Here is a 23,159-nt window from a genome sequence, read left to right on the forward strand (position 1 = left end):
GTTTACTCTTTAAAAATGCTTAGTTGGATATTTTAATAGAAAATGGGCACTTCTGAAATGACTGACCCTTAAGACTTTGCTTCCGCTTTCAAAAATTCTAACCAAGTCTACTTTTCCCTATTTATAGATTTGATACTCAGAGGCTAAAATAGACACTATTAAAAAGCAAGCAACTCCAGATCCACAGCTTAGTTAAGAAAGACAAAAAAAAAAAAATGTCCTACAACTATTTGAGGAGAAGAGACCAGGCCAAATAGTACAAGTCTGGGAGAAATCTCTGTATATGGAAGTAAGTCCCTGGGCAAATTATTAAAATATGAATAAACTTTGCACTTACCTGAGGGGAAAATGAAGAAGTATCTGCAGCTACCAGCCTTGTTCTTATAAATCTCTTAACTCAGAACTACTCCAAACATTAATTTTTACATCTGTACTGTATCACAGTTAAGAGCAGGCAGGCTTTCAGCCTACCTCTGTTACTTGACTAAAAGGGGAAGTTAAGCAAGTCCCAGTATCTGTTCAGTCAGTCTAGATTAATGTACTTGTACTGTTAAAGATTCTTTAATTTACACTGTCTCTAGGTAGCTATAATTACAAAGAAATGCAGAAGAGTATTCTTAACTGGCAAAGAAGTCTTGGCAGTTTGTTCTTTTCCATGGCAGAAAAGAGATAAAAATCAAGGAATGCCATTCCTGGATGCTTTCAGTGAGGAGATAGCATTCAAACTGTTAAGATAATTTTGTGGTACATATATGAACAGGCAAAGAAAAAGGGTGAATTCAATACCTCCTTGTAGGTGAAGGGAGTCTCTCATCATATTCTAAAGCACATACAAAACTAATATTAAACTGGCACAACTGTACAGAATTCAAAGACAGGCATCAGAGCAATCAATCTCATGTTACTCCTGAATCACTCTGACAGAGAAAATTGCTTGTGACAAAGATCACAGAATTAAATTCATCTCCAAATTTTTATTTAAAGCATTTGCCTTCACAACTTTGATGGGAGGATATTCTATAAAAGGTATCTGCAAGACAGTAAGTGGCTCCTACCTTAAAGATCTGTTCTGCCATCAGACCTGAAAATGCCCACTTCTCCTCCCAACACAAATAAGGTTAACTGGCCTGAATTACCAGCTTTTTCTTTCTTTGAAAAACATCTAAAAGCAGGAAGGATGCTGGAATTTCTTAGGACAGTTACAGACATAACCCATTCAGGTCCTCACAAGTAACTTGTCACTGACAACCATTTATTGAAATTGGATTAGTAAGAATTATTGCTACTTCTTTATAAGCCTGATACTGTCCGAGGAAAAGCCTTGAGAAAGGTTTTTAGACTTACAACCACTGAAACTGAACGTAATGAACTATAAACTCTGAACAGAACTACTGCAAATTTATTTAAGCTTAGAAGGAGCTATTGGTCAGAGGCAGTGGTAGGAGACAATATTAACCACTTTATCACCAGTCCCCATTATCTCCCAGGAGAGACAGGAAGACACATCTTTTATTGCTGCACAGAAAGGTCAGCTCTGAGAAAGCAGGAAATTAAAAAAAAAAAAAATTAAAAATCAGGAGGGGGGAAGTTCCTTGTCATGCCAGGAACACAGTTAAAGCCATGCTGTAAATGATGTAACTGGTTCCAAGAAAACAGCTGTAGTTATGGGTTATGTAGCAGCCTGTCTTTTCACCAAAGTCAAAATTCCATCAATGTCTGTGATACAACAGAGGAATTCTGCCTGTCAAGTACTTGCAGGATTTAATATCTGTATACACTTCCACCTTTCCCCCAGCTAACTATTAAAAACAATCTCAACTTTATTGTTTACAGATTAGAGTTAAAACTGCAACTTTCATCAACCATCTTTAATTCCAAAGGCATTGCCATTCACACCAATACTTCAGCCTAACTCCAATCCCAAGCACATACAGCCCTTGACACAAAAAGCCTGACAGTCAGTCAACATGTTACAGTTACATACTCAAACAGATTTCAGTTTTACTTTTCATGTTTATTCAGCACAATTCCTCCCAAATCCTAAGACTAAATCAAGGTTTCTTTCCCACTGGCTTTACTCTTTAACGACTGCAACACCAGAAGACTGTCAGGTACTCAGAAATTCCCCATAAAACTCAGCTCTGCCACCATGAACACTTACATAGTGAGACTGTCTTATCTTCTGAGTTTACACACCAGAGATTTATTATCAGTTGAGTTTTAGTTTGGTTTCTCTTCTCTTTTTTCTAACCTTCATACCTATCTAACCTATCTATTTTCTAACCTATCTTTCATACAGCTGAACCCAGACCTCCTATTAACCTCACTTCAAGCTGTATCATGGGAAGAAAAATACAGTCCATTCTCATGAGAAACTTTTATACGTAGATGTCTAAAGTCAGGTTTAACCAACTGGTGCTTAATGAATACTGAGATAAAAAGAAGAAAAAAGTATTTTTTTCCTTGTACAACACAGGTAACAGCAAAAAGAATTAGCTGGTATGTGTAATTACTTTTTTTTCGTTTCCCCAGACACCTTTTACAGGACTGTGCCAGTTACTTAAACAGTAGCCAGAAAAACGTGCTGCTGTGCAGTTGGGACAGCCATCATTTCCTGCTCATCTTTACACACGTGCACAAAAAGCTGCTACTCAGCAATCAAAATCCTTGTAAGTTGAAAAAAGTCACATACAAGTACTGCCAAATTACTGTTTCAGTTACATTCACAATTTATACCAGTTTTATAGTAAGATACAGTTTGGAGTTTGTGTTTCTTTGAGAATATGACACAACTACAAAGACTGTGATTCCCAATTTTATTTAAACAGAACAGTCTGTCAGCACTATCTGGGAGACCAGTACACAACACAAATTTGCTTTAAGATAACAGGTTAGTAAACCAAGGAGTTAAATAATGGCTACAGTGCAGAGACATGTCACATTTGGAACACAAAAGGATCAGAAGAGCAGCATTGGTTTGAAAGAAATCGGATCCTGGAAGGATGTCCTGCTTAACTTCTTGGTAGGACTTATGCTTAACATGAAATGCAAATCAACAAAATCTTGGATCTTTAGGATATTCCGTAACTGCCAGCAGTACATATGCCTACAGCTTCCCAGGCTACTTTTCCCTGGCAGCACAGAGAATATATAAAGCATAATGAGTATGAGTTAAACTCTAGCTTTCCTTGACAACATGTCATTGACTGCCTCTGATGGACTTCAGATTAGGCCAAACTGTTCATCATTTTTAGCTGGAGAAAAGTTCATTTCCATTCTCCTGGTTGAGAAGATTAAACTATGTATTTATGCAACTACTGCTTCTTTCCTAATAGTAAAGGAGGACAAAAGCTACACAACAGATCAAAACATTCACAAGTCCAAAAATTAACTTGCTTTAAGTGGTTTTTCTGATTCTGAACTACTTGACAGAACAAGAACAGAACTCAGACCACGAATGCATAAGGCAAAAGCAACACACACAGATCAGAGAAACATCTCAAAACAGATTTTCCCAATGCGTCACTTCCTGCCAAGAAGCACAGAATCAGAATGGCTTGGGTTAGAACAGACTTTTAAAGTCCATCTAGTCCAACACCCTGCCATGGGCAGGGACCCCTTTAACTCAATCAGCTTGCTCAGACCTGGCCCTGAATACTGACAAGGATGGGGCACTTACTGCCTCCCTGGGCAAGCTGTGCAGGTGTTCCTATATTATCAGTGCAAAACATTTCTCCCTTAGTCTAAATCTGGCCTCTTTTAGTTTAAAACCATTGGTCTTGTGCTAGTGCAACAGGCCCATGTTCAAAGTCTGGTCCCATCTGTCTCACAAGCTCTCTTTGGGTGCTGCAAGGTGCTCTAAGGTCTCCCCAGGGCCTTCTCTTCTCCAGGTTGATTGACCCCAGCTCTCTCCACCTGTTTTTAAAGAAAAAGTGCTTCATCCCTCTGATTATTTTTGTGGGCCTCTTCTGGACTCACTCCCAACAGGTCCATGTCTTTGCTGTGCTAAGTACTCCTGAGCTGGACACAATATTCCACGTGAGGTCTCATGAGAGCAGAGTAGAGGGACAGAACCACCTCCCCTGACCTGCTGGCCCTGCTCTTGGGGATGCAGCCCAGGACACTTTGGCTCTGGGATACAAGTGCACATTGATGGCTCATGCTGAGCTTCTCATCCACCAACACCCCCAAGTCTTTCTCCTCAGGGCTGTTCTGAACCCCTCCATCCCCCAGCCTGCATTGATACCAGGGCTTGCCTGGACCCAGGCTCCAGACCTTGCACTTGTCATTGTTGAACCTCATGCTGCTCTGGGCAGCAACATACTCAGACACTGTGCTGCCCTCCACATCCAAGCTATTGGGAACCCAGCAGGAGACCTTCCACTGCCCAATGAGATGTACTGGATTGCTTCTTGGTCAGCCAGGATGGTCCAAGGAATGTCCCCATGGCACTGGCTCTGGCAGAGGCATCTCCCACCACAGCACTGGCCTGCTCCCACTGCCCAGAGCTGCTCACTGCTGACTACAGCATCCCTGACACCTCCCACACTGACCTGAGCCTCAAGCAATTCCATACCATGAGGACAGGACCTCAGGAGATGTGATGGGATGTAGAGATAGCCTTGTCACTGACCCAGCCTAGCAGCTGGAGAAATGTGGGGGGAAAGCATAAAACACCTTTCCAAAACCACACAGGAAGTGCAGGGCTCCCTCAGTCAGCACTAGGGTGGTGAAATCAAACCCACAGTAGCAGTAAGGTGGAGCTTGGGGGGCTGGGGATGGGTTGGAAGCTGTGGTGTAATGGGAAGTTGGTTGTGTTACATCATTTAAAGTTTTGCTGCACCTTTACTCTTCATTTTTTCATATAGCATGTTGAACTACATGAAGGCTATTACCATCAGAAAAAAAGCAAAGCCACCAAAATAGTTACAAAAAGTCAGTTTACACAATATTTTAAATACAAACAGGAATCACTATAACTAAAAACCCTGAACTACATCTGGTAGCAGAAAAATCCCACTTTCATGCAGCAAAACCCAACAAGTTCCGTTTCGTGCAGATCAGTATCAACAATTCAGTTTTTATAGTATTCTCACAAAATAAAGAAAACACTACTGGCATGAAAAAGTAACCACACAATAAATACAACACTACCTTTATACAGAATTGTACAATTGCATACTAAACAATACTAACAGGGTCAGTGCAGCTCTGTTTGAAAATTACAGTAGCTGTTAATCAATGAGTGTTTTCTTCCTGCTCTTCTCTCCCCCCACTTTTAACACTGTTAGCGTCACACAAACAAAAGAGGGAGAACTTGTTCCTTTTGCATTCAGCAGGTTAACTTCTCCTCCTGCTGCACACAGTAGCAAGAAAAAAAAAAAAATTAAAAATTCCAATTGAAGCTTAACCCAGTCACAAAATTTGGATTTGCAGAGCAGAAATGCAAACAAGTTACGGATGCCAGTATGTAGGTGATGAGGGGTTTGATTAGAGCCCCACCTTTAGAAAATCACCTTCCACCCTGAAAAGTGATACATGAATAATTATTCAGCATCTTTTATAATGAAAACTACCACAGGTATGGTAAGAGATCCTCACTTAGGGCTACTTCACAAACAGCTCTCAAGGTACAGGATTTTGTATCTAATGGCCTTTAATAACAAAAGGTGATTGGCTTCCCTCACTCTCTATTCTTTGGTGTCAAAAACATCTCACAATATCACAACAGCATTACCACTAGCTTTAAATACATTGATTTTCAGCACTGATACAAGAATAAGTACAGACATCTTCCTATTTTTACAAAAATTATAAACTCAAGCATTACTTAAATCTGAATATCCTCAACATAATGAGATTTTTTCATCGAATATCCTTTCTTTGTCTCCATACTTGCTAAAATCCTAAGACAAAGAAAAGCCCTGAATTTTCTCTTTAAATGTTAAAGGACCTTGACACTGAGCACAAACTATCACCTATTACACTCACATGTAATAAATGCAAATGGGTGTTTTTTGCAATGTATAAACAGTCAAAATGATTCACACAAAGTGCTCACCTAGTCCAACAGCAGGTATTTAGGGAAATATGCCAGGGACCATTTCAGAGGTAATGCAAAGATTGCTTGAACTACAAGTTACCCCTGCACATTTGATATGAACACCTTCAGCCTCTCCAACCAATAGTGACAGCAAGTGCCACAGCTCAGTTAGGTACTGTATGAGGGGAGGGGAAAAAACAGCCCGATTTATTTTACAGATATTGCCTGATAACTGGGTGCCAACTTCCAGTGTTGTGAAGAAAAGTTCCTGATCCAGTCAGCCAATGCTATATCATTTATTAAGTATATCTTTACCACATTACCTTTCAATTTCCTTAACATCAAGGCGTAAGGATTCAGTTTAGTAAACTACATTTACATTCTAAAATTTCCAATCACCTTACACATTAGCCTGGTCTATAACCAGCTTTTACAAAAAAAGCAGACATATATGTTAGTTTGCTAGCCAAGAAACTAGGTCAACCATTTACTGAAATTCATGCAGACTCAATCTCTGCAAACAAGCAGAAAAAGGCAGTGATGGTATGGTGAGGTTTGTTTGGTACATTTGGACTCTTCAACGTTTATTAGAACAAGGCTGATCGACAAAAGCTTCAAGGAATGTCTTTAATCTATTCCTAAAGCCCTGGATGACTGTACTTTTTTTAAATGACACCTGAACAGATCATTAATCCAACACTGAGCCCACAAGGTTGCCGCTTTAACAAAGTCTATCTTCTGCCACCTGATCTCCTACCATCTCTACTTCCCTGAAGGTCTCCCCTTTTTCACTTACCCTGTAGCTCCAGATAGAGCACAACAGACCAAGAGCAAGAATGTGGTGCAGAAGTCCTGGATCAGCCATCAACCAGGTCTCAGTTGCTTTCCAAAATGCTGTTCCTACTACCAAAGTACTGGGAATTGCCACTCACCTCAGCTGCCATGAGAAACTGCTTGTATGGTTGTTTAAGTCTCTCCCCTGGCTCAGAGGTACCACCAGTTGTGATTTGTGCTGACTTTTTGGAGTTTTTTTTCTTTGTTTTTTACTTATTATAAAACTTTACTTCAGTACATTGTCCATCCCCCCAGTCAGGGGAACACAAAACCAGTTACAGCAACGCCATGAAGAAGGTATCTTTCCTGGGACTATGGATTATATTTAAAAAGTAGAATAAAGAAAAACATCTTCTGTTCCTTAGATAGCACACTATTTTAGGCAAAGAAAACTACCATAAACCAAGAAGTTTAATATTAATGATAGCCACTTCAGTTTCTAAATTTGTATTGAATATAAATTTATTTTGGAACAACAGATGACAGGAATAATCTTATTCAGACCTCTTAAGTGACAAAGTGATTAAAGTATCTATAAAAATGGAGAATCAGTAATATTATCATCCTCCTATCCACACTTCTCCTGTCTGCACACCTGAATCCACTACTTCAAACTCTCCTCTCATGCCAGCAATGATACAGAGCATTTTGTTCCCACAAACAAACAACATGGGGAAGGAAGAATGGGATTCAATACTCCTTTGGACTGAGATTATTTAAATGAGAGGGTAGGTTACTTTTGTTGTAGTGACTGACACACAAGATGTCATCACATGCAGTGTCTTTTCCAAAAAGCCAGAACACTCACACTGCCATGCTCTCCCTGTCTGTCACGCACAATCAACAGCAACACAACAGAGCCCTCTGCAAAGGTCTGCTTTAAGTTCAGAACAGGAGAGCAGCCTACATTTCATGTTTCCTTCCTTCTGCAAGGTTGAGTCACATCCTTAGGTCTCCTTTTAGAAAGCTAAAAAACCATGGAAAAAAAAAAAAATAAACCCACCTTTAACAGAAAAGCCTTGCATTCAGGGGAAGATACAGAACTGCCAAAGGCCACAGCTCAATTCTTTGGCTCATCTTCTGCTGTGTCAGACAAGAGAACTGCATATCTTTTTTCCTGTTCAAAGCAAAACCTGATGCTCTTCACAGCCAGACAACTTTCTCAAAGGATTTCCAAGATAAATGAAAGGCGTTAACATTTATGAGTGAATAATGCAGACAAATTCCTCATCTGGAATACAAATTACTCTATTTACTGAATTTAAAATAAAAAAAAACAAACAAAAAAACAAAACAAACCCAACCACCCTCACATGGGAGAAAGCAGACAGTTCAAGTAGCTATAAAGACAAAGCCTTTTTACACAGCAAGTTCAAAAGTATAAAATTAAGATCTGCATTTATTTTCTTTGCTCTCTCTAGCACTTTAAATAAAATATTTTAAGCTAGGACTGCCAGAGATGAAAGAGTTCTTGCCTTACTTCTTCTGCTCTATCAACAGCAACACCACTGGGCTAACATGGGTAAGTTCACTGGTTAAAACTACTACAAACCCACAAGTTGTTTATTTGAAGTCTGGACCAGTTTCACAAGCCTGTTTTGTGTGGCCCAACCAGTGCACAGGCTGGGGCAAGCAGAACTGTGAACTTAGGTAAGTCCAGGCTTTAGATGACTACTTCTGTTTATGCAATAGACAACTACAGTTCTTTTCATCACACTAGAACACATGGACCTTTTCAAATCACCTAACCTGCACATCTGTATGACCAGAACAATTAAGCAACTGCGATTAGAGCGTCTCACTCAAAAAAAAAAATCTCAGATCAGCTGGTACAGCTGTTTCTATTGCATACTCCATCTACTGAATTCTGAAAAAAATATTTGCATATCCCAGAGTATTTTATATCATGTGCTTAAATATATATTTTATATTGATGTATTTTAAGTAGTATGTTTACAAGTATTATGCAATAGAATATGCATAGTGAATCAGAAGTTGGTCCATGAGACAAATGCAAATATAATATTTTTCTTATAAATATGATAAGCAGAGAGAACAGATCCCCTATTACCAGGCCAATAGACTAGATAACATATTTCTATCTTTTCTGTTCTGAGTAAATCAAAGGTACCAATATTACTGTTTCAATCTTTATATGTGCTGCAGTTTTCTAGAAACACACATTAGATAAAATACATGTAAGTCAATAGCAAGAGATGCAAGTCTTATTAAGATGGGATAGTTCTGGGGCTGAACCTTCACAAGTGTTTTCCAAAATAATTTCTTTGAAGTGTAGCTAGCTATTAAAACAAAAATGAAGCATGTTTCAAAACCATGACCATACTATTTCTATTTAAAGATTAAATCAGTCCCACTTCACAAGGTACAGAGTCAACTACTTGTCACAGGTGCTATAGGCAAAGGAGGAACTAATCACTAAGCTCCCAGGCTGAGGACAGGGCTCCTGTGTCAGAGACAAACTTCACCTACAAGTTTCTTTTTGTAAGCAACCTACAAAATTTGGAGGAGGAAGGATATTGACTCCACCTGCCTAAGAAAAAAAAAAAAGCCTAACTCTTTTAAACTTGCTCAAGAAAAATTACAAAAGCCAAGACAGATTTTTAGAATTCCTGCCATATAACTAAGAAAAGCATAAATGTATTCTACCGTAAACTCTCAGGCAGTAGATGATGAATTTAGTTCCTCTCAAATGATATTAGAAAAGTTTGAAGTATTGACTGTGAAGATCAGTTTTACTGCAAAAGTAATTTCCTACACCTCCCCACCCCCCCAAAATACTGCTTTGGAAAAGAGTAGTGTCTCATGGCTCCTCACAAAGAAGAAAAGTTTGCTTCTGCACTATAAACTTCACCCAGATCCAGGAGTATTTGTCAGAAATGCAAACCAGACTGCTACAGTCTGCCCCAATTACAAGTACTGAGAAACCCTGAGAACCAGCATAAAGGAAGAAATAAAAAAAAAAAAAAAAAAGAAAAAAAGGAAGCCATGTCCTATTCAACAAGTCATTCCCAATTCCAAATCACAGTTCAAAGAAAACCTCTCTGGACTCCTGGCCTGACTGGCCCTGAATTCAGAACTGATAAACAGGTTCTCCATCAGGAGCAGGGGGCTCGGCACTAGGTCACCTTTAAGGTCCCTTCCAACCCAAACCATTCTATGATTCTGTGAAAAATTCAAACAACTTCCTTTTCAGGCAGTTCTAGCCTCAGCTTTGTAGAGATTATTACAAATATTAATGACGCTAAATGAAAGAAGCAGTAGGATAAGAACCAGACCTACTGCACTACTCAATTAGACTCTACTAATAGCTCTTTTTAGTTACTCTAAACTTTCTGGTGTAGGAGTATTCAGGGGAAGCACAAAGCAGAGAAAAGTAGGGCTGGTAAGAGCAAAAGAAAACACAAAGAATGCTATCTATGTCAGATATTTCCTGAAGTACAAGCAAGAAGAGCCTTTTACGTAAGTGCTAAATAAAAGATAAGGAAGGACAGAGCAGTGAGAGTGAAACTACTGAGCAGATGTAAAACAAGAGCATGAACCCCACCTTCCAGTTACTTCTGTTCCAGCACTGCAGGCAGGACACAGCCTCCACATTTCCGCTAGGAGCCAGCCCTGCAAGAGCAGCCTCAGCAGTTTCTGAAGCAGAGCACAGCTGACAGCAGTAAGGCAGAGATGATGTTACACACTATAACCGCCTGATAAGAGAGAAAATACTTTTATGAGATGCCCTCCTTCAGCGAAGGGCAGCAGATGAAGAGTAGAAATTCATACTCTGGGACTTGCCTAAGGCAAGGAGAGAAAAAAATACCTTAAATAAACCAGCTTTAAATCAAGAAAAAAAACTACACGCAAGCACAAGCACTTAAAAGAATCAGGCTATTTATAAAGTGCTGTGATGACTGTTCAGACATATCTAACAAGGCTTTCACTCACTGTCTCAAATTTTCTTCTGTCTCTGGACTTACAAAAAAGTTGTAGCATAAGATAGAGCACTGTCCTTGAAAAGAGATACACTGAAGTACCAACATAAAATAGCTTGTCTCTCTCATGATTAAATTATGAAGAAGTATCTTGAACTGTGAAATGAAATTTGTGCTCATTTACAATACATGACAAAAACAAATCATCAATATTTTTGCAGCGAACAACACTTTACCAAGTAAATACAAGTTGGTTTTTTTTATTGGGCTTTTTTTTTTTTTAAACTCTGATTCAGAATCAGGAAATAGACCATTTCTAAGCACAACAATTGTGCTTTTCATTTTAAAGAAAGCATTTGACTTTCAACTTTTTTTTTTTAACATGCTAAAATACTAAGACCAAAGATAGCATGTTCTCTGAGGAAGTAAAAGCCATGTAACTGTGGAAGCTAAACACAAATTACTGGAACTTAGTGAGTGATTTTTAGTTCCTTCACTGAAGCTATGGCATATACATCAAAACCACAAAATTATGCAGTACTGAACCATTCTGGCAGTGTTGTAAATCCAACACATTGTGAGAAACTGAACTTTATTGTAGATAGCATTTTTTATTTCCTGACAACTGTCAGCAACACAGAGTGCCCTGATGAGAGAGTGTGTGCATGCCTGTCCCCTGGCAGGGAGGACCTGCCCTGAACAGATGGAACATGAGCATAAGCAAAGGCTCTATCACTTGTACACCAAAATAGGGGCTTAAAAATCACTGAAGTATTTTGACCAGCAATTAAAATATTAGTTTCCTAAAGTACATGTGAGTTCTACAACAGCTCAGATTTGTTTTAGATATAAAGTGCCCTGCTTGAGTAGTGTCTTGAGACACAATCCAGCTGACTACCTGCACAGCGTGCAGACACACCAAGCACATGGGTGCACGTGTGGTGTTACAGATTTATACAGACACAAACATCTATGCACACAGAGAGTACCAAGATACAAACTACATCACTTTATTGCATTCTATCCTCTGGAGACAGATGTCTTTTGACTTACTTTTTTTCATTAGGTTGGTTGCTTTTTTCCCCTTTTAAAATAAAGTTTTATCATGACTGTACTTCCTTTTCTTTCTAGTGCTGCTACTCCAGCTCTCTCCTGACTCACCCACACATAGCTGTGCTTCGGCATGCTACAGTTCGTGTTCTTTTATAAAGTGTCACTACAATTCTTATTTGAACTGGAGAGACTTAAACTGAATAAATCCACCCACAGAGGTAAAGGTGGGCAGAGCTGACAGATCACATAACTAAACACACAAAAAGCATACATAAGTCCAGAAACAGCACCTGGGGTTCTAATTGTTTAAAATCTTTGTTTATGTGTTCTTTTCCACATGAAAGTACCTCAGGCTTAAAGACCAATGTTTGTCACATTCCCAATATCACATCAGAAGCCAGCTGTGCTTCTAAGAAACCCAGACTGACTCTTGAGATCAAAAGCACTCCCATGATCGTTCCCTTCTCTAACCTAGGACTGAAGAGAGATTTGCTATCAATAAATGCCACACTTTCAAGAGAAAGTTTCCACCAAATTTATTCTATAGCAGAAGTACTTATAGTCCTCCAAGCTGAAAAGCTGATCAGCCAAATATTAACGGAACACAAGCCAACATAAGAAAAGGCAGAACACCACAGCTCTACCAGCAGAGCCTTTTCTTTATCCAGGAATAAATTTTTTTTTTTTTTTTTACCTATATAGTTACTGGTCTTTTCTTTATCCAGGAATAAATTTTTTTTTTTTTTTTTACCTATACAGTTTTCTAACCAGAATTAACTTAATTCATTCTCTTTGAAAAAGAAGCTTCCAAGAAAAACTGAGTGATGAGCATGATTCAAAATAAAAATAAATAAAAAATTTTAAAAACCCACACAAACAAACCATCAAAAACTCCAAGAGGGCATGAAAAGCTTTTTTTACCACTCCTTCTACTGACAGAAGAAACAGCAGCTTTATACTTCTTACCTTGGTTGGTACAGCTTCATTTCTATAGAGAAACTCAAGAAGTCACAAGGGTCTCCAAAACAGAAAGAACTTATGAGTGCAGTGCTGACAGCAGGACAGAACTGTCTGTCATATTAAACAGATAAGCTGAGCAATGCGGACAACTGAGAGACTCCCACCTGAAAAAGAAAAAGCAGCTCATCCCTCCTTCCCCCACCATGAAGCAGAGAAAGGAATTCATTGCCCACAATTCTGTTAATAAGGCTGCAACAGCACTTCAACTTCTCCATAACACTTAAACACCAAGTAGGTGTCTTTTCACAACATGTGCCAGTTTGGCCCTAAAGCTGTGTGAATACAGCACAGAGAAGGAATGCATCAATACCAAATGCTTCAAGGAGCTACTAACACCACAGTAGAAGTTCTCCAGAGTCACACAATGCCAGAATTAACACTTCCTCATTTCTCTCAGCAAGCAACATAGTTACAAAAGAAGAAACTAGAAATAACTTTGCCTTTTGAATGGCCATGCCCTGCTGCTGCAATAACCAGCAGGACCTGGAGCACTTCCTTGCTCCCTGATTTGATTAGGGCAGCTACATGCCCAAAGAGACTAGAAACACAAGAAATAAGTGTGACGTTAGAATTCATTATTAAAAGGGAATCATAGTAAGAGAAAAGTAGCAAGTTCTATGGGGATGTGGTTGCTGTGACGTTAGAATTCATTATTAAAAGTATCATAGTAAGAGAAAAGTAGCAAGTTCTATGGGGATGTGGTTGCAATATGTAAAGCAGTCAAAAAAAAAGAGGCGGGTTACAGTGATCTCCAACCATGCAAAACTAACTGAACTTCTCGGTGCCTTCGCTCCCCGTGTAAAATAGGAAGCAAACTACTTCCTCATCTCACTAGACCATTCTGATAATAAATAACTTTACAGAAAGCAGCACCACTGTCCATGAGGAAATTAACTGCTTCTCTGGAGCAATCTAGCATGAGCATGGTGCAGTCTAAAGCAATGAAGACATACTGAAGAACACTGTGTTGACGGAACTAGCGCCAGACACTTGGGGGAATGAAGCAAGGTACTAATGGAAGAAATGGCTTACAAGTATGTATTCATGGCTGCTTGCTTTCTGCAACTTCTGGACTTTTGAGCACTGCTTCACAGCCAAACAGTATAAATTCTTAACAAGGAGATGAGCCCAGACAATTCATCCTTGTAACTACATAGCTCATGACCAGAATCGGAACTATTTGCTCACAACACAAATTTTTACCACTCAGAGATACATACTAAGACAAAGACACATGGGTTACTAATGGCAATGGACAAAATTCTGTTTATTTCACTGTAGTCCCTTCCTTACAGATTTTCTAACTCCATTTTTACTATCACAAGTTCCTTGTCCAACAGACCTCTCTGGCTTCTTTACAAAATCCCAGCTTCTACCCTTACTACTCCTGTCTGCCTTTCCCTGTCCATCCCAGCTCTCTTTTGCATATATTCTTTGTCTGGCAAGTTCTCATTTTCCTTGATGTCCCCAAGATGCTGGGTAAGAGGCATAATCATTCCTACACACTCCCTCAGTAGTGACCAATACTTTCCACACCGCCAAAGAGCTCACAACCCAACCTCTCTGCTAGTTTATCATCAATCTGGGCCTAACTCAGTCCCAGATTCTAATTCATATTCTTCCCTGCTTTCAACTCAAAACAAATTGCTCCTCCTCCTAGTTAATTGCCATCTCTCCTCACCTCAGCTGTCCTCTTCATCCAAAGCCATTTCTTCTTCCATGCTGCCTGCCTGGATACATGTTTATTAGAGCATGAGTTTTCATAGGACTGTAATGGGGTCAAACTGAGGCCCATTCTGGACTAGGGACAGGGAGAAAAGGAAAGCTAGAGGCACCAGCCCTGCAAAAACACTCTGCTCTAAAGCAGAGACATACTAGAGTTATTTGAAGAGCTGTCAAATTTTAAGACTCCCATTACAACATCTGTTCCCAAGCTTCACTTTTGGCAGTTACTGAAGTCGTTTGACTGAAATTCCTTAGAAAACCTGACACAATATTAACATCAATATTATGTCACATTCAAAATATTAGGTCTTAATCAACAGTGTCTTACACTGCCATTTACTAGACTCTACTGCCAGTCACAACTACAGTGAGTTTCCTACTGGGACACAATTCTACCCCATGTTTATTAAGAAGCCAGAGTTACAGAAAAACGGTGAATTTCCCCATAAAAACTTTGAGCACTGCTAAAACTGTAAACTTCAGAAGAGATAAGAAAATAACTTGGGCTTTGTATACTAGTTGCAAGTTCTCGTAGGACTGCCCTCCAAACTTCGAGGTTCAACTAGATTATGCTATTCTGTTACTCCTGCTAAGAATTTAATTCTGAATTAATTAGTTCTGAACTCCGAGATGCAAAGGTAAGAACAGATAAAGCATTTTTTAGTGCTTAGGAGAACATGACTGTAGTCAGTTATACATGGGAACAAGCAAAGTCAGTATAGCAAAAAATTTCAAAACCATCGCTACAATTCAATTGCCTGTTCAGCTGACAAATCCACATCTCCCCACACAGAAGCAGGAAATCTAAACTCCGAATCAATTAACTGCTTCCATAAGCAACCCTTACACAATGCTCTCTCTTGTCTGTATGATCTTCATTTATGTAAAAGGTCAGCAATTTTATCTTTGAAATGAAGCCTCATGGAGTCTAGTGGTTACTTATTTCACTTCCACCTTTGAAGGGAACAGTTTCAAGTAACCATATGTCTCAGCACATAAAGAGGTACAAATACAACAAGAAATTAACTGTCTTTTCATGCCCAGAATGCACTTTGCCTAAGAATTTTCACTTTCAAGGACACTAAACAGAAAGGTTCTGTTTAAACAACAACACACCCTTCCCTCCCTGCAAAACGCACCACAAAAAACCAAAAAAAACCCACCCACAAAATAACAAAAAACTCTGTATTGCTTATTAATTCTTATAGCTCTTTTTTCTTTTTTTTCAGAATAACAGTGCTAGAATTCAGAAGTGTGTCTGGTTTTTGGTGTTTTTTTTTTTTTCAACAGCAGAGGGTCAAACTGATTTGTACATCAGAGGCTGAAACAAACACCTTTGCTGTGCAACACAAAAAGGCAAGAAATCTGTTTCCCTGAGGATGTTACCCTCAAGACTGCTGCAATAAAAAGGAGAATGAGCCATCATCCAGTGCCACACCTGACTGGAGAATACGCAATTAGATCTAACTTTTGAAGTTATTAAACTGCTACAGCCACTAGACACAGAAACGGGGCTTTCCAGTCATCTAATTTACAACTAGGGCTCCTAGGAACTCATCTATTACCTTGTGTAGTGCACCAGAAAAAGCTACTCACGCTAACACTCCATTTAATTTAATCATCTAGGACTGAAGGAGAACCAGAATTGCCTCATGGCTGAATTTAAGAGTCTTTTGAACTATGCCAGTTAAACAGAATTTGCTCACAGAACTACCTCCTACTACCGGGGAGCATTTAAGCCCTGTAGTCTGAAGTAAAAAGTGCTTTTAAAAATGTATCTAGGACAGCATTCTGCTGCACTTTCTTATATATAAGTGATTACCAATATTTTTTTTTTGGTTTTTTTTTGCCTAGTGGACACCAATTTCAGGTAAAGCATTTGCTGATGGAATCAGCCTCCTAGATAAACGTATTAACTGCCTACAGGATCAAGCTTTAGGTTTTGGTGTGGGTGGCAGACAGAAGGCCTGTTTTGCAAGGCATGCTATTTTTGTAGCTACAGCCACACCAAACTGAATGCACTCAAATCTCACAAGCTAAGCTGTCCCAGACCCAGTCACACTATTTGCACAGGGACCACCTGGGAATCCCAAGTGCTGTACATGTAAGCCAGAGAATCAGTTCAACACTTAGTAATCAAGACCACAAACCATAGAGCATTTTCATTGAACAGAGCAGAAGAATAAAAATACATCCTCCCATACAAACATTATTACAGAAAACTAGTTTTACACACTTGAAGATTGTACTTATGTACAATCTCTTCATTTCAGAGATATTTAGTCCCTAATTTTTCCTACAGTCCTGCAATGCTTTCATGTAGTAGGAAAAAAAAAAAAAAAAAAAAAGGCAGGTTTTGTCAGTCAGATGCCATTCCCCACATGCAGCACGAGAACTTTAGGTTAGTGCAAAGCAGGTAAAAAACAGCCTTTCCCAAGACACACAAATTAGTCAATACTTTAGGTATTGACATTAGTCTAGGTAATAGAATCATAAAAATTCTTTTTCTAGGTGCTGAAAAAGCAATCCTAAAGAACATTCAAAGATAATAAGTCTGGAACCAAAAATACTTTCACAAATCAATTACATGAACATTATCAGAGTTAACCAGAAATAAGTTACTAAACATTTCATCAATATCACCATATTCAAGAGCAACACTAAATGAAGAGGGCAGCATAACTAGACAGCAAAGGTTGTAACAACAGATCTGAGTTCATAAGCCACATAAACGTACTGAGCAGGACAGGGTCAGTCCTTACCTCACAACCATGACTGTATTACAACTATCCTGAAATTCAAATGATCATGAGTGAAAGGCCAAAGAATGCATCATTTTCCCTACACCTTTCAATTATGCTTTGCCTGTTTCACTGTTTCCTCAGTGAAGGTACTCTCTGTACATCAGGCTTTCACATGACAGGGAGGACAAAATGCCATTTCTAAAAAGCAGAATGCAACTAAAACCACAGGGGATGGGGAACACAGGAGAAAGTGCTGCAGTTAAAAATACTTTCAGCTTTACCTAGTCAATTCTAAAACTGGTCATTGTTTGTCATTGGTTTCTGTTAAGCTCTGCTGTTTATATGATTGCAATACATGTATCCCCAGTAAGCACTGGAAGTGTAACAGTGCCTATGTAAGAGCCTATTGCTCTCAGCAAATTTTAGACAGTTGGAAACACTCTGCCAGCTGCAGCAGCCAACTTGTGGCACTCAAGAGAACATTCCTGAATCACAGATGGGGGGAAACTGAGGTGATTTTATAAGAGATCCTGAAATTAAAGGCAATCGAATAAGTCCCTGTCTTTGTAAACATGAAGAGGAATGCAGATTTCTCTACATTGAGTGGAGGCATTAAATTTTCCATGATCACAAGGTAGAAAATACTGATTATGCTAAGTAAAGTTTATATGGCCATAGATTAATAATAAAGAAAAATTTAAGAGGTGTGCAAGAGGATCATCCATTTACTTAAAAGTGCTCTTGATATATGCAAACAAATGGGAGTAGAAAAGACATCAAATGGTACAAGTGGCCAACATTAACCGCTGGAAAATTATTTGAAATAATTCTTACCCCGCCTAACTGATGCATGTATTTCAGGTGTCACAACTAGTAAGCAGTGCCAACACTTCAGGGTCCCCAGTGCTTAACTCTTTCCAATCCAAGCAGAGTTGCCTTCATATCCCCAGTCCCCACACTCCCATCACCTCTGAAGCCATGTTGACAGACTGGAGGGATTCTGTTGGACCAGAATGACTACCAGGATGACTCTCTGCATCTTGGGTTTAAGCACAGGAGTTGGCACTGACATTCAGGCCCTGTGTGGATTCAGCACATATATTCACATGAGCTGCATGCCTTGCCTGTAGCACATTTGCTTGACAGCTGATAATCCATGAGATGCAGTTTGACAACACTCAAAATATTTTAGCTTTGAAGATGTATTTTCAAACATTTTTACGATGAACGTGTCTCATAAAACTGATTTGTAATGTACTTCAGGGCAGTTAACATTACCTTAATGAACAGGAGTCTTTTTTCTCAACGCATGCCCATCTACATCAATGACAGAAACTCTTGGTATCATTAAAGAGAACAAGCCTGCAGGTAGGACAGGCAAAGGCGACAACCTTCACTTACACTAGTGCCATCATTTCCTAAAAAACACCAACCAAATGAACTACAACAGCCACATGCAAACCTGCTTAAAAAATAAATCCAATTCCTTGCACACAAGCTTTAATTTTGCCTGTCTCCACTACGTCAAGATATGCATTGGTTCTATCTATGCCCCCAGCTGGCAGGCAGGAACAAGAAAAAGGGGACTGCAGGCTGTTTGTGTGTCTGTATTCTCCAAGATACACAGCGAGAGGAAAAAAATCTGCATTTACATTCACCATGCCAAAGCAGCTGCAGAAATCCAAAGTGGCCCCTACATATGCTTTTCCAAATGACAGAGACAATTTCTGTTACTGTGTTACTCAATAATTCAGTAGTTTGCAATACAAATATTCCCTGCCCTTCTGTCTCTTTACAGTATTAATTCCAAGTGTTTAGTAAGCACTGTTAGAGGTCTGGTGACAGACACCTTAAGGTGCCCCCATAAGTGTCTTTAAACTATTGCATTAAATTAATTTAACAATTGATTCTTTTGGAAATATATACAACTACTGATAGATACAATAAAAAATTTATCCCTTTTTTCTCTTTATCAAGAGAAAGACTCACACAAAAACCCGATAAAGGGACGGGATAGTTTTGTATGCAAGAAGAGAACTGGCTGACACCAGGTTTCCACAGCCAGAGCAGGGAAGGTTGTCACAGGAAGAGGCAGAGACTTTCAGAAGACAAACTCTTCTATAATCTGTCCCCTCAGGTGGCCCCAGCTAAACTGCAAACAAGGAAGAAAATCTAGAGCACCTGATGACAAATGGAAGTTGTATAACAGATGGGATCAAATTCATTCCTTACTTTCATATCATCGTGGTACTTCTTGACAGGGATATTTTAAAACAATCCTGGGATCACATCTTTCCACAGCCCCTGCTCTCAGACAGCGAATATATGCAATAACAAATCTGACAGTCTGACTGGGATAAAAAGCTATCTTCTCTCCTACTCAAAGCTTCTGTTTCAACAATAGAATACTCTCTGTATGCCAGGCAAGAAACAATCCAACTTCATGTAACAGCAGTATCTTATTCATGTGGTTTAGGATTTTGCTGTTAATCTTGCCACACAGAACCAAAGACATATTCTGCAAAACAACACACCTTGCTGAACAAAGATATTTGTCAGGGGGAAGCTTTTAAGTTTGAATCCACGTTCCAACCTTGACAACAATAATCTCAGGCTTTTTACTGCCCAACACCCAAATCTGCCACAACCTACAACAGAAAGTGCTGATTAACTAAAAGCTATATTTAAAGTTCAAGCAGAGCACAAAGAAAGAAAATTCTATGTCAATGAGAGGGGAGAGAATTAGAGCAAAAGCGACTTTGCAATTCTTAGCACTAGAAACAGTAATAAGGAAGAATCCAGATTATCAGATCAATCTAGAAAATGTTTTACTGGTTTGAAGATTAACATACATGCTAATGTACACTTGTATTTCCATATTATGTTACCAGAAACTCAGAATGACAGATTTTAAATGTTAGTAAGACTCCACTATCACAGCAGTATGACAGCTGTCACACTGTTGCTGACATTTGGATCCAGGATGCTGATGCTATGGAACAGATAGAGAAAAAAAACTTCAAAAACCTTCATAATACACAGTCTCTTGCTTTCTTTGGGGTCTCAAATGTTTCTGTGAAGAAACTTCTTGCATTTTTTTACCAAGTCAGATATGACACCAGATTAAAAAGTAACAAAAAATTCAATTGCAGGCGTCCTTATCATTGCATTACATGGGAGAAAATTATAATGGAGTTAAAATTTGATTTTATCGCCTATATAATGAATAGGTTAGAAACAACACTCTTGTTACAGACTCCAAATTCACCTTAATCCAACCTGGAATCACAGCCCCAGCATCACAGCGCTGCACACAAACCTGCAGGATACACCCTAACCATGACAAATGTGCGACGATCCCTGTATTCCGCTTAGCCCGCTGCACGTTCAGCCACACTCCGAAGGACTGCAGATGTCCCTTCAGGAGCTCTCCCCTCCCGTTATCCATTAACACTGTCACTCCATCCCGCGGCACTACCTGCATCCCGGGAGCCGCCCGCACTCGCACCGGGCACAAACCAGACGCTGTTCCCGCGACGGGGGGAAGGAGCCGCGGGAGCGCCGGGGAAGCCCCGGGCAGGGCGGCCGGTCCCGGGTGACCCGCGTGGTTCCCCGCCGAGGGAGCAGCGGCCGCCGCTTCCCCCGCGCCCCGGGGCCCCTCCTCGGCGTGCGGGGGGAAGCGGCGGCGGGACGGGAGAAGTTCCGAAGCGCTGAGGGAGCGGGGAGAGCAACAGCTGGAGCCGGGCGGGGAACGGGGGCCCCGCGGGAACGGGGCGGGGGTCGCGCCGCCGGCGCCGAGGGAACGCGAGGGATGCGGCGGCGAGAGCCCCGCCCGGCCCCTCCCGCCCTGCAGGCACTCACCGAGCCGCCCCGCGCGCGGCGATGCGGGACCGGGATCCGGAGCGGGACCGGGATCGGGAGCGGAGCCGGAGCCGCCGCCTCCCCCGCTCGGCCGGAGCAGCGACGGAGCGGCGCGCGCGGCTGGCGGGAGCGCGCCGGGAGCGCGCGCGGGCAGCACCGCGGGCACCGGCCGTGCGGGCGGGCGTGCGCTGACCCGGATGTACCGGGGGGGGCGGCCAGCAGCAGGTGACTGCGCAGGCGCGCCCGGCCGCCAGCGCACTGCGCATGCACCTGCTTCGACTCCCAGTGTCTCGGGCACGGGCGGGGGAGCGAAAGAGAGGCGGGCGGGCGAGGCGGCGAGTGGGGCAACCTCTTAAAGGGGCCGCCGTCTTCCCGCAGCCCCCCGGGAACAGCTCATTAAGGTCACTCAGTCAGCATTAGTGATCGGTCCCGGAGTCAGCTCTTGTTCTGGTGCTGTTTTAGGGCCTGGATCGGGGTTTGGAGTGTCTGCAGTTGGCAAAGTCAGGTTGGGAAGGGAGATGGGGTGCTCCTTAGCTGGAAAAAGCGGGGCTGCTGGCTTAAAGCCTTTCAGAAAGGTCTTCCCAGGTGGATCAAAACAAAAATAAATGAATAATTTTTTAAAATGTGGAAAGTTCGATGCCTCAGTGAGCACTGCCAGAACCCTATACCACTGCACTCAGGCTGATCCTGGAATGCTTTCCACCTCCATCTCCGCGAAAATGCAAAAGACACGCAAAATGTGCCCAAAAAATCACAAAAAACCCCGCATGGGGTTATGGGGTTGTTTACCCTGGAGAGAAGGAGCCTCAGGGGATACCTTATGGCTTTCTACAGCTCCCTGACAGGAGGCTGTGGCCAGGATGGGGGTCGGTCTCTTCTCCCAAGTGACAAGAGACAGGACAAGAGGAAATGGCCTCAAGTTGCACCAGGGAAGGTTTAGATTGGATATTAGGGGGGAAAATCTTCTTAGAAAGGGTTGTCAAGCATAGGAACAGGCTGCCCATGAAAGTGGTGGAGTCACCATCACTGGAGGAGTTTAATATACCTGTAACACTTGGGGTTGTGGTTTAGTGGTGACTTTGCCATGGGTTTACGAATGGGCTCAATGATCTGAAAGGTCTTCTCCAGCATAAATGATTCTAAATTACTCCGAACACAAAAACATATTTTAAGAACATCCCATGGACTTAATTATGGGCTTTCTGTGCAGGGCCAGGATTTGGACTCAATCTTCCTTGTGGGTCTCTTCCAACTCAGCATATTCTGTGATTGTCTGATTTTATGAAGGTTTCACCTTCTCTATCACACCCTGGATCTTGGTGTCCTCACACGGGGACAAAGCACACCCTGAACTCCTTCTCCTGCTGTGGATAAATTTGCCAAAGCAGAGGGATTGCACAAATACCTTGTTTCAGGGCTTGCTGCTTTAGTAAAATTCCACATAGACCTACTTAGAAAGAAAACAATTAAAAGTTCTGCTGGTTTTGTTTCGACTTTGTTTCGGTTTTTTGTTGTTGTTTTTTGTTTATTTGTTTGTTTTTTCTTAAAGTAACCTAGAATCTAGACTATGCTTTTCTAAATTTTGCCATCAAGTCTCCCCTGGCCTTCACACTGAGCTGTTCTGACACCAAGGGCAGTTCCCAGCTTTTTCAGTGAGGCTGCATGGGGAGAGGTTCAGAGACTGAGCGGGGCAGCCAGGCAGTACAAAACTTGCACCCTCGAAGAGTAAAACATTATCAGTACAGCTCTGATCAAAGGGTATTCTCAATCTGAAAGGGACAAACCAACCACCTCACAGTCCAACCACTTCTACTAGCTCCACTTCAGAAGCCTGATAGCAGTTAAGTGCCAAATACTAGTGAATATCAGGTACCCCTAAGCCCACTGAGAAAGCACAAAAATGGAAAATAGCTCAGAGATTTATTTATATGTCAATAT

General features: G+C 40.9%; 1 protein-coding gene across 7 annotated transcripts in view; it reads right to left on the minus strand.

Moving 5' to 3' along the window:
- CYRIB (CYFIP related Rac1 interactor B) overlaps nt 1-21,353 on the minus strand; it is a 74,722-nt gene extending 53,369 nt beyond the window's left edge. For 6 of the 7 annotated variants that reach the window (XM_041488087.1, XM_041488093.1, XM_041488090.1 and 3 more), the window contains exon 1: nt 21,222-21,353. The gene's annotated coding sequence lies outside the window, so the exon portion shown is untranslated. Of the gene's footprint in view, nt 1-20,838; nt 20,958-21,221 lie in introns of those variants that run through there. The other variant, XM_041488091.1, reaches the window with a different exon arrangement.
- Between the last annotated feature and the right edge of the window lie 1,806 nt (nt 21,354-23,159).

This window comes from Pyrgilauda ruficollis, unplaced genomic scaffold (genome assembly GCF_017590135.1).
Source record: "Pyrgilauda ruficollis isolate IOZ18807 unplaced genomic scaffold, ASM1759013v1 scaffold87, whole genome shotgun sequence".
Lineage (NCBI taxonomy): Eukaryota > Metazoa > Chordata > Aves > Passeriformes > Passeridae > Pyrgilauda > Pyrgilauda ruficollis.